This window comes from Sander vitreus, chromosome 1 (assembly GCF_031162955.1).
Source record: "Sander vitreus isolate 19-12246 chromosome 1, sanVit1, whole genome shotgun sequence".
Lineage (NCBI taxonomy): Eukaryota > Metazoa > Chordata > Actinopteri > Perciformes > Percidae > Sander > Sander vitreus.
In genome coordinates, this window is record NC_135855.1 from 37,179,038 (window position 1) to 37,192,231 (window position 13,194).

The window sequence follows — 13,194 nt, forward strand, 5'->3', positions numbered from 1 at the left end:
GGATCAAAATTCAGATCCAATTCAAACTGGAAAACACACCTTTGTCTAATATAATCCTGGGTGCAGAGGAATGTATCTTACATTTAGATTAGTCAGTTAATTATGCTCATGACCTTTGGGTATCTTCTAATTGTTTGCTTGTAATGCTAATGACCCCATTTACTGCTGCTCACGTTTTGAGTTTCTTTGCTTATGAACAGTAGCTAAATACTGCCACCCCTCCTTCCTGCAGGAACTTGGTCACCCTCCTGTATGTGTCAATCATCCTCCTTTGGGATTACTTTTATTTCCCGCATAGGTCATTTTTATATCCGATAGTCTCCTTGAGAGACTATTTTCACAAGTAGTTTGTCATCATTTCAAAGCAGACTTGCCATAAGCAACAGCTTTACATGCCTTTCTATTTCCAATAGTGACGCTTGTTGTATCCATGCAGCATCTTCAGGACCCAATTAAAAGTTTTGAAACCTGCTAATGAGCCCGTTGTCATGAGAGCTCATAGTTTTCTAAAGCCAGCTGCAGACTTGTCTCGGAGCACGGGTTAAATCAGTACAGTTGGGAAACAGCTGAGTACACTATACTGGGAACTAGAAGAAGAGCTTGTCTACACAGTCAATGACAAAGGAAGCAAACACAGACACTCTCAACAGTATTAAGGAATCAAATGTCAGGAATGTGTTTAATTGAAGTTAATTCATCGTATTAAAAGATGTACTACTGCAGAGATTATTATTCACAGGATAAAATGAAACAAAAAAAGACTCACAATTTGTTTCACTACCTTTTTGTAAAATGATAAGAGGCACAAGAAATGTGTCATTGCAACAGGATTTAAGTACATTCAAAACCTTAAGCTTGAAATACAGAGAATGGTAAAGTGATAACAAATATTTTTTTCATAATCCAGAATTCTTCAAAGTCCAGCATGTGTTTCACAAATCGTCATAGAACGGTCCAGCTGAAAAGGAAGAAAAACAACTTATTGTATACTTGTCATACAAACATAATTAATGACCTAAATCAAATATCTATTATGTCCATAATTAATCAAAAGCAAATTCAGTAATTATTTGGCCAGCTGCTGAGATATCTTTCTGGCCCGACTCTGGCCCGACTCTGTATTGGAACAAAACTCCTCAACATTTCTAACTGCTTAGTGATTGAGAACATCACACCATGCAACCGGCATCTCATCAAATTCCTGCTCTGACGTCTTAATAATCTCTTTCCTAAGCCATAAAAAACAATGCCAAAACAGGAAGGTGATTTGTAACCTCCTCATAAAAGATTTTATTGGGTCTTGGCTCTAATTTAGTCTTTTTTTGGGAAACTGACTCATTATTCGTATTGACTACAAAGGATGTTTAAAGCGTTTGTTTTGTTATCAAGCAAATATGACAAAAAACATGTTTACATGACAGGCCTCTTTGATGAATAATTTGACTGTTTTGTGTCTGCTTTGCTGTTATTATATAAGTAGATTTGTGTCTGAAGACAAATAGACTGATGTGTCTCATCTGTCTTACAGGAGTCTAAAAATGTTAATGGAAGTCGGCTACAGTAACGGGCTGGACCCTGACCTTTCCCAGCAGTATCCTCCACCCTTACTGCCAAAACCAGGCAAGGACAACGCAAGGCTTCAGAAACTCAAGAAGAAGAGAGCCAAGAAAAAAGGCAGCCTTTCTCAGACGCCAATCCCCTTTCGCTCCTGTTTGTCGCCTGTCAACGAAGCGAGCACAGACCTCGAGCACAGTGACCAGTCCAGCCCACCAAGGACACCAGATTCAGTCTACGCTGCAGATCCTTCAGTATCCAATTTCCCCTTTGACTCCTTCTACGATCACTCTGCATCTGCATTTCCTCATCCTCGGAGCAGCCCCTATGGCCAAACTGGCAGCTTCCCCCCTCAGTCCTACATAGCTCAGATCAGGACTTCTGAAGAGCAGGTGGCTCCGCTATATGAGTGCTCAACTTTTTTATTCGATGACGTGACTCCTTTCATGATGCCACCTTCGGCTTCAACACCCCCATTACCACCTGAGCAGGTTTCAGCACCACCTCCTCCCTGTGCTTTAAATTTAAACATGACACCAAACTCCCATGGGTCAGTCACAACAGTCCCTCCAGTCACTGTGTTGCAATCCAGCACTAAAATATCAACTCACAGCCTGACCCTATCCCCAGCCGCCCCCAATTGTGGCCCAGGTCCGGCACCTTCTCAGGTTGCAGACCTACCTCCTCTTCCAGCGTTGCTATCCGTTTCAGACACTCAGACACAACGTTTTATTGCCAACCAGAGGGAGACAAATGCCAGTTCAAACGACAACCCTCAGAGCCAGATGTCGTCTTGGACTGCCAGACCTACCAGTAATGGCAACTTCCAGATGTCGCCTGAGATAACTGCCTCAAAAATATCACTTGTTGAAGCAGTTAAAGAGGCAAAGCCTGACACCCAACAAAGCAGGATTTATACATCAAAGGCAACATTTTATGAGATTTCTAAACCTCCCTCCATCCAAGACCTCACAGTAATAAACCCAACCTACCAGGGAGCATCATTATCTGACGTATACAGAAAGAAAACACCTGTGTCAGTGGAGAAAACTGATCAGAAACTGAATGTGTCCATGACCCAATGTGGAAGACCTAAGACTCCCTCTTCTACCCCAGCTCGAGCATCAACACCCTTTATTGAAATATCCAAACCTAACCCACTTTTATTTACTGCTTTCAACTCCTCCAAAGGTCTAGAAGCTCCTGCAATTCCCAACGAGGCTCCAAGACAAAAACCAACGATTCAAACCAGTGGTTTAAGTAAACTTCCAGCTTCCACAGAAGAACTGAAGCGGACTGATGTTAATCACATTACTGCTATCAAACAAGCCAGCAATTACGAAGAGTTAGAGATTCAAAAAACACAAAGGAGTACAATAAATCCAAGCTATGCTAATACTGAGCTGTACCCCAGAGAGAAATTAGCATCAAGTATGATTGCACCTGACTCTGCTGTGGTCATCCCAAAACTACAAACAAACCAAGTCTCTGAAAGTAAAGCTTCATCTTTGCCAAAGGTCCCATCATTTTTATCCACTGTACCAAAGACTTCAAGTCTCAACCCTACGCAAGTGATTTCAATGCAAGCACCACCTCCAAGTCCAAGCCCCCTGTCGACCCCTTATCGTCCTCCAGTGGTTGATGCACGCAAGTCTTTGTCGTCACTATTGGAGAGCCAAATGTCATTAGCGACCTCAAAGCCCAAATCACGATCAACATATTATGGCCTTACTCCATCTGAGTATGCTGCCTACGGTGGGATTAGGACTATTTCATCACATCACAGCCCTGTACCCACCAGGGTTAGAGAAACCTCTTCAAATAAAATACAGTCAGATGTAGCTGTAGATGGATCACACGTCTCAATGTCTAATGCAACAAAACTACTCAATGGACATCAGGATCTTCCATCTTTGATGGAGGCTCCTGCTGCTAACATTTTACAACCTCTAAGGGAATCTGAGCTTCCAGCAGAACGGATGGTCACACGTAGCAAAGATGAGTTTGGGGAGAATGTGTCTGAAGCTCAAAGTATTGGAATGCAATCACATAAAACATCAAAGGTGGACACCATAAAATCTGAGCTTCCTCTTGACTTGGCACAGAAAACAATGCAACAATCCACAAGTGACGTATCCACACCAAAAAGCTCTTTCTCTGAGGCTTCAATACCATTGTCTAAAGCAGGTGAGGTACACACACAAAGTGCGGCACTATTTTCTATAGAGGCAGCGCTAAGTACAACCCCATGCCTAACTGATAGCAATGGTGTGTTGAGTTCTTTCTCACCCTTAGTGAAAGTAGATTCAAATGAAGAAACCCAGCAGAGTGCAGAAGGGATAGATGCCATAGAGAAAGGTGACAATCTTGAGAAAACACCTACAAAAGGAGAATTCAGGATCACAAATGCAAAACAACAGTCAGGAAAAATAGAGATAGCTTCATTCCAGTCTTACCAAACTGCTGGTGGAGTCAGTCCATCAACAGCCAATGGTCCAAATGTCCAACTCACTGTCAAACCTGCTAAAGACCTAACTGAGCGTAAAGACCTGGTTGTTCAATCTCCTGCCACAGAGTCAGAGCCAAAATTCTCAGGGAGTGCCATCATAAATGGTGCGTTCATTTTAGGAATACCACCAGCCACTAGACTGGTTTCAGATAGACCACTGCCCAGTGAAGTGGCTACTGAAGCTGTTTTACACAAACAAAGGGAAGAGGTTAACCAGCAAATCAAAGTGAGCAGGGGGGTTACTCTACCCAATAAAACAAAGATGCCGAACATAGCCTTAACAAAAACAAACACTGAGCCCCAATTCTCAAATGTATTCTCTAAAGAATCAATTATCGCTACCAAAGGATCCATTTTGCAACATGAGCCTGTCACAGCATCTGTATGTTCTGCACAGTACAGTATCTGCACAGTGTCTGCAGTAGGAAACAACCTCCATTTTCCTGCAGAAGGTCTCTCTTTGAAATATTCTCAAGTACCAAGTGTACCAAATTCCCTTGCTGTTAATAATAATGTAATGGGCAAACCTACTACAGAAACAAAACTACCTGACCTCTCTGTCACTGCAACCAAATCCCCAAACATTTCAGACATTAAATACCCTTTAGATATGACCTTCAATTTGCCCACAAAAGAGCCCTTAAAGCTAACCAAAACTAGTGAGAATGTATTTCTAAAAACACACAGTAGTATATTTTCCAGTGGTCAAGATGAACTTGTTCAAGCAGCAAGTTTTTACTCAAACTCAAGCACAGCTATAGGAGAGGCCACACAAGCAATTGAAACCCTTCTTAACATCCATGCTAAAGACGCAATACTGTCACACCAATTTAATACAGAACATAAACTCCCCAATTTTAATAACATTAACAAATTTAGCAATTCAGCAGTAGACACAGAATTGCATCCACAACCGACCAATGGAAGAATATGTTTATTGACTGGGAAAACACCAACAGAGAATCTTCCCGGTATGCCTATAAGAACAGAAAACATTAAATCAAAAGATGTCATAGAAACGAGACCAGCTTCTAATCTCTCAAAAGGAAACACAGTATTGAACATACCTAGCAGTGAAACCAAACTGTCCGACAAACTGTCTGCAGGATTGCTTACTGTCAGCAAGTCTTCCACAGACTCATGTGGGCAACCAGGAGGTGTAAACGCTATTCAACATGGCCTACCAGCTGCAGAAACTGCACAGTCTAGCAAATCTAATTTTGGCAGTCATGTTCAAAGTATTCCTTCGGCTGAAAGCAAAGTCCCCAACAAGCTTCATACAGAAGTTATTTTGCCTATTATGACAGACCAAGCAGTGAGCATTAATCCATATTTTCATACTGCACAGGTTAGTAAAACTACCGTGCCATCTAGCCCTACCATGAGGCATGTCATACCAAGAAGCCCTCAGCTGAGATTAGACAGACCTAAGAGTCAATCTGCAACAAAGCAAGCAATGGATTTAAAACCAGTTTCTGGCTCTGTTGCTCAAACAAGAATCTACACAAACTCAAAAGCAGATGGTGAACTGACTGCCAACCTTCTTGCTGAGCAAAGATCATCTGCGGCATCTGCACAACAAACTACAACTAAAAGCACATTAAAGGAGCAATTGTCTTTCAACCAGCCAGTTATAGTCAATACATTTGTAGCAAGTCCCCCTCCAAGGACAAAATCTAAATCTGTATTATCTAAGATTGAGACAGCAGATTCCTCATCTTCTGGTTATGCCATGGCTAATAGAGTAGAACAGCAAACCATTGCAAGTCGAATCACGTTGTCTGGAGATAATATCCAAACCTCTGTGAATTCAGTGAGCTCTCAGACTGGAATTAATCAGTTTAGGAAATCTGTCACTGAAACAAAGAAATTGATAGAAACTAACATTCAAACTGTAAATACTCAAACTGTCTCACACACTGAATTTAAAAACCATGCTGCCACAAATATTCACCCCTTTGCTGAAGCCACCAGAGATGCTAAAGCCCCACTTATTTTAACCAGAGCAACTACACCTCGGAGCACTACAGGAGCCTCCCCTCTACCAGAGCCAAGAGTGTGTAATACACCGATTCAAACCTATACACCAACCTTGCCCCAGTCCTCCCAAACCCCCATCTATTTGAACCATACCACAGACACCAAACACTCGTCTGTCATTATGAAAAACCAGACAAACCCTCCCATTACATCTCATCCAATTAATACAAACGTTCATCCCTCTGCTAAGTCAATCACAGAGATGATTCCAAAACCAGAAATAAAACCACCCACAACTAAGGACAATTCAGTCCTGACTAACAGTGGTGAGGTAAAAGTACAATCCCCATTGCACAAGATAAAAACCAGCCTAGCAACAAATTCTAGTAAGGAAGGAAAACTCTCCTTTGAAACTAACATTCCCATTCATTGTTCCGATCCTGTTTTAACCAGTAAACCTATTCTTAAAGCGCAACCTCCCAATAAGCAGGTAGAATCAAGACCGTCCTCAGCCACTTCAGAAACGAAACCCTCAGTTGTAAAAACAGATTGCTCAAAGTCTCCCCCCGATCCGGTCCAGATTAGCTTGCACACCAGTAATGTTCAGCCTTCGACAGAGCTACCAGTAGAGAACATTTCCCCTGCAAAGCCAACAACAGATACAGTCATGAAACCGTCCATAGTTAACGCCGCTGTGATTGACTCTGCCACTCCTGCCTCTCTGCCTCAGGCCTCAGCCTCAGTCAAAGCTCCATCCCCAAACAGAGGAACGTCACTGCCATCTCAGCAAAAACCTGGACTCAAAGACAAGGACGTTCTGAGGACCAAAACTACAGCTGCACCGATGGAAGCCCCGGCATTCGAACCCTCCACGAAGTCAGCGACATCAACTGCATCTTCAACTGCTGACAAGAAGACCGTTAAAGCAGACACATCTTCTTCTGAGCCCAAAACAGCCCAAAAACTGAAAGGCCTAAAGGGTAAGCTCAGCGGATGGACACGGCTCAAGAAACACATGGTCGTTGAGCCAGAGGAACTTACGTTTCCAGTGCCGAAGGCCAACTCTCAGGTCGACTCCAGTGGCAGCAACGAGAAAACAGATCAAGGTGGAGATGATAAGTCTTCAGCAGACAAATGTGCCAATCAAGAGGTGGTTAACAACATAGAAGGTCCCAAGGCGTTGAACATGTGGGACACCCTCCTTTTTCAAATGTTCTCCACCAAAGATCGAATCATGCACCAGATCAACGCCACCAAGAAAGATTCAGAGAAGAAAAAGGAACTTAAAGACAATCCAACAGAAGTTCCTTCCTTTGTCAATCGGCTGCCGATTTTGCTGTATAGTCCCCGTTTTGATGCCAGGAAGCTTAAAGAGGCGGCAGAGAAGCCACTCTCGAAAATATCAGCAGTGTTTGAAAAGGGGCTGATAAAACGCAAATCCCAGGAAGACGAACATAAGGACTTCAACAGGAAAGCAAGAGGATTTGGTTCGGCGAAAGCTACAGACACAGATACTTGATCTGATGCATAAGTATGTTTGGTGATGAGAAGTGAAAATTGAAAGATGCAGTGATAAACATAAAACAATGTGTATTTAGTAAATGTAATAATTAAGGTTAATATTATAAATCAGGGCTGCAGTGAGGAGGTACATTTTTCTTGAGGGGAAAAAGATTAAAAGTGTCATTGATAAAACATTAAAAGAAATTCATCCCTATGTGAAATATACAGTACATAATTTTATAGAATGTAGCTGTATAGGTTAGTCTATAAGTTAGCTGTTACAGCTTTTTAAAGGTCAATATTAATAATAATAATTATTATTATAATAATACAGGAGTGTGGCATCTGTGCATAAATCAAATGGGATGGATGTGACAGAAAAGAAACAATAACGCAAAGAAAGAAAGGAACATTATATACTCAGCAACTTGGTCAGATTGTTTTTTTCATTTGACGATGGCTTAGACATAGTGTTGAAAGCATGTACTGTAGATACTTTATTAGATAAAAGATTGTTTCATTTGTCATGCTCTACCTTTTTCTATTTTTCTAAAACAAGTAAGGCTTTTAGTGTACACAGCTGGTAGGCAGTTTTTAATCTCTGTAATAAATAGGGCTTTTACATTCCTGGAACAACAGGGCAGATGGATTTTAAAAGAAGGAAAATAAAGATGGATGAAGCATGAAGGTCCAGTCAGAACAGATTAAGGCTTTCTGCAAGTCAGGTATGGATGGAAATGAAGCGGCAGATGTCCGGGCTTTCGATCAGGCCAAGAAACTACTACCACACAGGCTGGTACATCTTGGGACTGGGCAATAAGGAAAAAAACACTGCAATACCTAAAAGTTCTTCTTTTGATGTCAGTTTACATGATTATATATTATCTGCTGAGGTTTATAATCTAGGTGCTTTGGGGATGTTTAACTTAGTTTCTAGCGGCTTTACGGATGGAAATGTCAGGTCTGTTTATGATTGGTCCACCACTTGGGTCTTGACTGGAAAATCTCAACAGCTATTGGATGGATTACCAATACATTTTGGATAGCCATTCATGGTCCCCATAGGATTAATCCTATTGACTTTGGTGATCCTCTGGCTTTTCATCCAACGCCATTTTAATGTGTCCATCCAATACTTTGGTTTATGACTAAATAACTGCAAAAGGAATCACAATCCCATCAGCCTCAGCTGTACTTTCTGTTCGGTGCTAATTAGCTAATGTTACCATGCTAACACACTTGACTAAGATGGTGAACATGATAAAGGTTATACCTACTAAACATTAGCATGTTAGCATTGTTACAGTGAGAACTGACAATATCATTTATTTTTTGTGTTATTTTGAGGACATATATAGCCCAGTCCCATCCAAAAGTCAAATTCTTGTTTCATCATTTCACCAGTGTTGTGTGAAAACTCTCCACTTTTATTTTGATGATGTTAAGGACTCTAAGCTCCTCTGTCAGTTGAGGAAAGTCTTTAAGTGAAATGCATTGTCTTCAACTTGCGTAGGCAACTCTGAAAGTTGGAGATCCAATGTTTTCCTCCAACATCGATGGCATGATAACATTTCCAGCCAGTGTAACAAATAAACTCAGTGATTCTGTTGGTGGATTGTAATTTCTTGCCCTAAGTCTGAGCGTCCAGGACTTGTGAACAATGTTACTGAGTTTAGATTGTAACTAAGATGTAGAAGTGAATACCGGTGAATGATAAATATGATGATGTTGATGATGATGACGATGACGATGATGATGATGATGATGATGATGATGATGATGATGAAGAGATGATGGTGATGGTGATGCGGCCTGCTATAGGAAGACAGACTAAAGGAAGATTGAGTGACAGCTGGAGAAGACAGATGGGTGTGATGTTTCACAGCTTAGGAGGATTGTGATGCTGCTGTAGTAGATATTAGCATGTTGTTGTTGATATATTGGATTTTTAAAAATGGTTGTTTTCCCCAAGATGACCATCATGTTATGGAATTTATTTTAGGTAGGGGGGAGTTTACCCCCATAAGCAAACCACAGCCCCGTTTATAACAGTGATTCTTGGACTATAATATGTTTTTGTTTACTGTGTGTTTCTCAAAAATGCATAAAGTTGAATGTGAAACTCATATCTTGTATTTACATTTTTTTTCACAATGCTGTGGTTGGCACCTAAAATATAGCAATAGCAATTTCCAACAGAACCAGTTACTCTGTAGATTTAAAAGGTGACACATCACAGCTCATAGGTCCTTATTAAAGCTATAGTGTGTAGTTTCTGTCGCCCCCATGAGTAATTCTAAGTAATGACAACAAAACTGTTGGCGCGTCCACATGATACAAGCCTTCCGTGATCGCGCAAGCCCCCCCACGCAGTTGCTAGTAGCCAAGGAGGACACGGAGGATTAAAAAAACATGATGGACTCTTCAGAAGAGGTCATTATCTTCACTTGTATTTCTGCGAGCGAAAGTCGCTGGACAACACAATCTTCTGAACAAAGCCATACTGAGAAATACAGAGAGAGTTGTGTGGAGCTGAGAGTCTTAATTAGCTTTGTATCAACTCATTTGGCAAAGGCTTGAATGTGACAAACGTTCATTAATCTCAAAAAGTTACGCACTAAAGCTTTAATAGGTAATGTTTGTGTGGTTCTATATGTTTGGTATTGTCAACACATCCCATGAAAAGAGCCAAACCGACTGTGTTAATAATCTGCGTGACTCTCAGCTCCATGCCCATTGGTTCAGAGGAAGAAGATATATTAGGGTTTTAATACACACACAATACATATAGATACATATATTGCTGGTTTTGTCTTTTCATGGAATTTACTGACAATAAGAAAAATACGTAATATGAGACTTAACCGAAGTTAGTTGGTCATTTTTTTAAACCCCAAACTTGGAAATAAGTATTGTTCAAGACACATCCAATATCAGTGCCTAATATACTCTACTTGTCTTTACATGAATACCATTACCGTTAGAACGAGGTGCAGAACTTAAGAGCAACACAGTCTGTAAAGGTGAGCCACATTTGAACTACTGATAATGTTAAAGTGAATTAGCATATAAGTAAATATGATAAAGGAAAATAAATAGCAACTAGCAACAGGTACATTTTAAATATGTCTAAAATTAAAATTATTACAGTCTGAAAATGAATGAATTAAGGATGGTTAATGGAACTGTACCTGACTGGCAGTTTGCGTCTTCTCTGCAGTCGTTGTCCACATAAACCTTCTCATACTTGCCGTGACCCGTCACCACAAACTTATATCTTTTAGCAGTGGAGCTCTCCTGAAATTCAGTTGATAAAACAATACTTATCAGTGAGAGATTCACAAACATTTACGCTGTAACTTCAGTGTATCCTCATCCAGACCGTGCAAACTGTTTTCAACATATTTTCCAGTTTACATCTGAAGGTATTTGATATTTTTCTATTCATCTTAGTTATTGCTTCCTAAAAATTACAACCTTCTACCAGTAAACAAACGAGCAGCAGTTTTAACAAATTCATCTTTGATTTGAGTTTAATTTTAAAGACAAAAACTAGAGTCTTGTTTTTGTTTTATTTTTGTATCTCAGCTCTCATGATGTCCCTGAATGCAGCACATTTGATAGATTAGAGACTGAAAATAACTTCTCTCAAGCAATCCAAGTTTTGAGCCTGAAAAAATATTTAAAGGGAAGGAAATAAAAAAAATAAAAAATAGCCAAAACTTTAATCAGTGTGCTTGTGACACATCAAAATAAAAATGATTTGTAGTTCTATTTCATCCCTGCTGCCTGCCAGAGGCAGTTCTTAAAGCACTGAATATTCCCTTTGCGCATACGCAGTTCAAGTATGTATACCAACAATGTCACTTGTGACCTGTGGATGACCCGAGAGAGACTATATCTTCCTGTGTCATCAGGGGATCCGTCCGTCCGGCGCTTAGGACCGCCCAAGACGATTGTGATTGGTTTAAAGACATGCCAATAAACCAGAGCACGTTTCTCTCTCATCCCAGGAATGCTGTGTGGACTAGCCAGACCCTCCTCTGCAGCGTGGTGGAGGAAGGTCTGGCAATGCGAGACTAGCTAAAGCATAACTCATCACAGTTTATGACATTAGTGCAGACATGAGTGAGCAGTTAAGATTTTTTACAGGCCAGAAGAGGTGATGGTATCCAGCATTTTACAATGTGAAGGCAAAATGTGGAGAAATAATAAAGAATAATTATAATGAATTATAATTTTGTGTGGCAGATTTCCTCTCCCTGTCCATTCAATCCTTTAGTGACCCCTCAGACTAATAATGGAAGTCCCTAGGTTCGTGTTTCCAAACCTATAGTGTCACAATACAAACATACATTTTTATTTTTACAACTGTTCTCAAGTTTAGGCAACATCTGGATATTTTCATCTGTGCAGTGCTCTAAAAAGAGGAAACGTCTTCTCTTCTTTGTTCGAATTGATCCAAATGTTTGTCCACACTAAGGCCATAACCTGTGACAGCGGGCTCACAAATAGACATTGCCTCAAGGATCAAACCCAAACCTATCATGCTTCCTTGTTGCATCACTGTAGAATAACACTATTAGCCAATATTTTTTAAAGAGAAGCATCAATCAAGATACTTTGGTGTGAATTTGTACCTTCCCTTCCCTTCCAGAAGATAATGTGTCACCGAGGCTCTCCCATAAATTCTTCTTGTTTGAAACACCACCAGGTTTCATGTCCTGCAAATATAGGAACACACAGTACATGTAAGTACACGGTTTGTCATCTCTGCAGCCACAAGGGGGCAGTCTTTCACTGTCTGCCCTTTAAAACTGAGTGATGATGATTTAAACCAGATGAAAAGGGCTGGGTGTGGTTGCATGAAGCTGAGAGGAATGCTGTCAGGAAGTTATGAGACAGACAGAGAGTTGAGCAGAAAAGTTGACACAAAATAAACAGCTGTTGTAAATCTCATGTCACAGAACTGAAACTTGTTAGGAAAAAGATCAGCTCAGGGGTAAAACATACTTTATGAGTATTGCCAAACATACCCACCAACACTGCAAGAGCATGATGCAAAGAGAAGAAGAAGAGAAGACAATCCTGGTCATTCAGGGTAAAAATTGGACTCACTGCTGGTCTGGAGGGTGAGCTGCACCTGCTCCCATCTTCACTTCCTTTCACCCACTGATTGATGAGATCAGCCACACCAACTTTTAAACCATCTGCATCCTGAGACAGAGAAGAAGAAATATAATTGTAATTGCTGTGAACACCACCCCTCCCCCCCATCTATCGTTCATGTAATACTCTTTTTATGCTACACCTGTCCTTCAAGAATGCAAGGTAGCAGAAAATGTCAAATTGTCCCTGATGCAGAGCTTCACTTTACACAAAATGTTGTTTAGTTTTCACACTGCTACTTTTATTGAATATGTTTTGAGCGACCACACAAAAAATATGATTGTAAAAACTAATGTTTTAAATATGAACTGTTTATCATAGGCATAGAAGAGGTGTCGTGGTTTAAAATGCATTTCTTCTTAAACTGGGAGTCATTTAACACTGTTAAAGGCCCAGTGTGTAACGTGTTTAGTTGTTCATTATCAAAATCTGTGTTGCCCGTTCACAAACTTGTCCTTTTTCATGAATATTTACCACCA

General features: G+C 40.5%; 1 pseudogene; it reads right to left on the bottom strand.

The window, feature by feature from the left end:
- Positions 1–6,826: 6,826 nt before the first annotated feature.
- On the bottom strand, positions 6,827–12,095 carry LOC144523315 (uncharacterized; annotated as a pseudogene).
- Between the last annotated feature and the right edge of the window lie 1,099 nt (positions 12,096–13,194).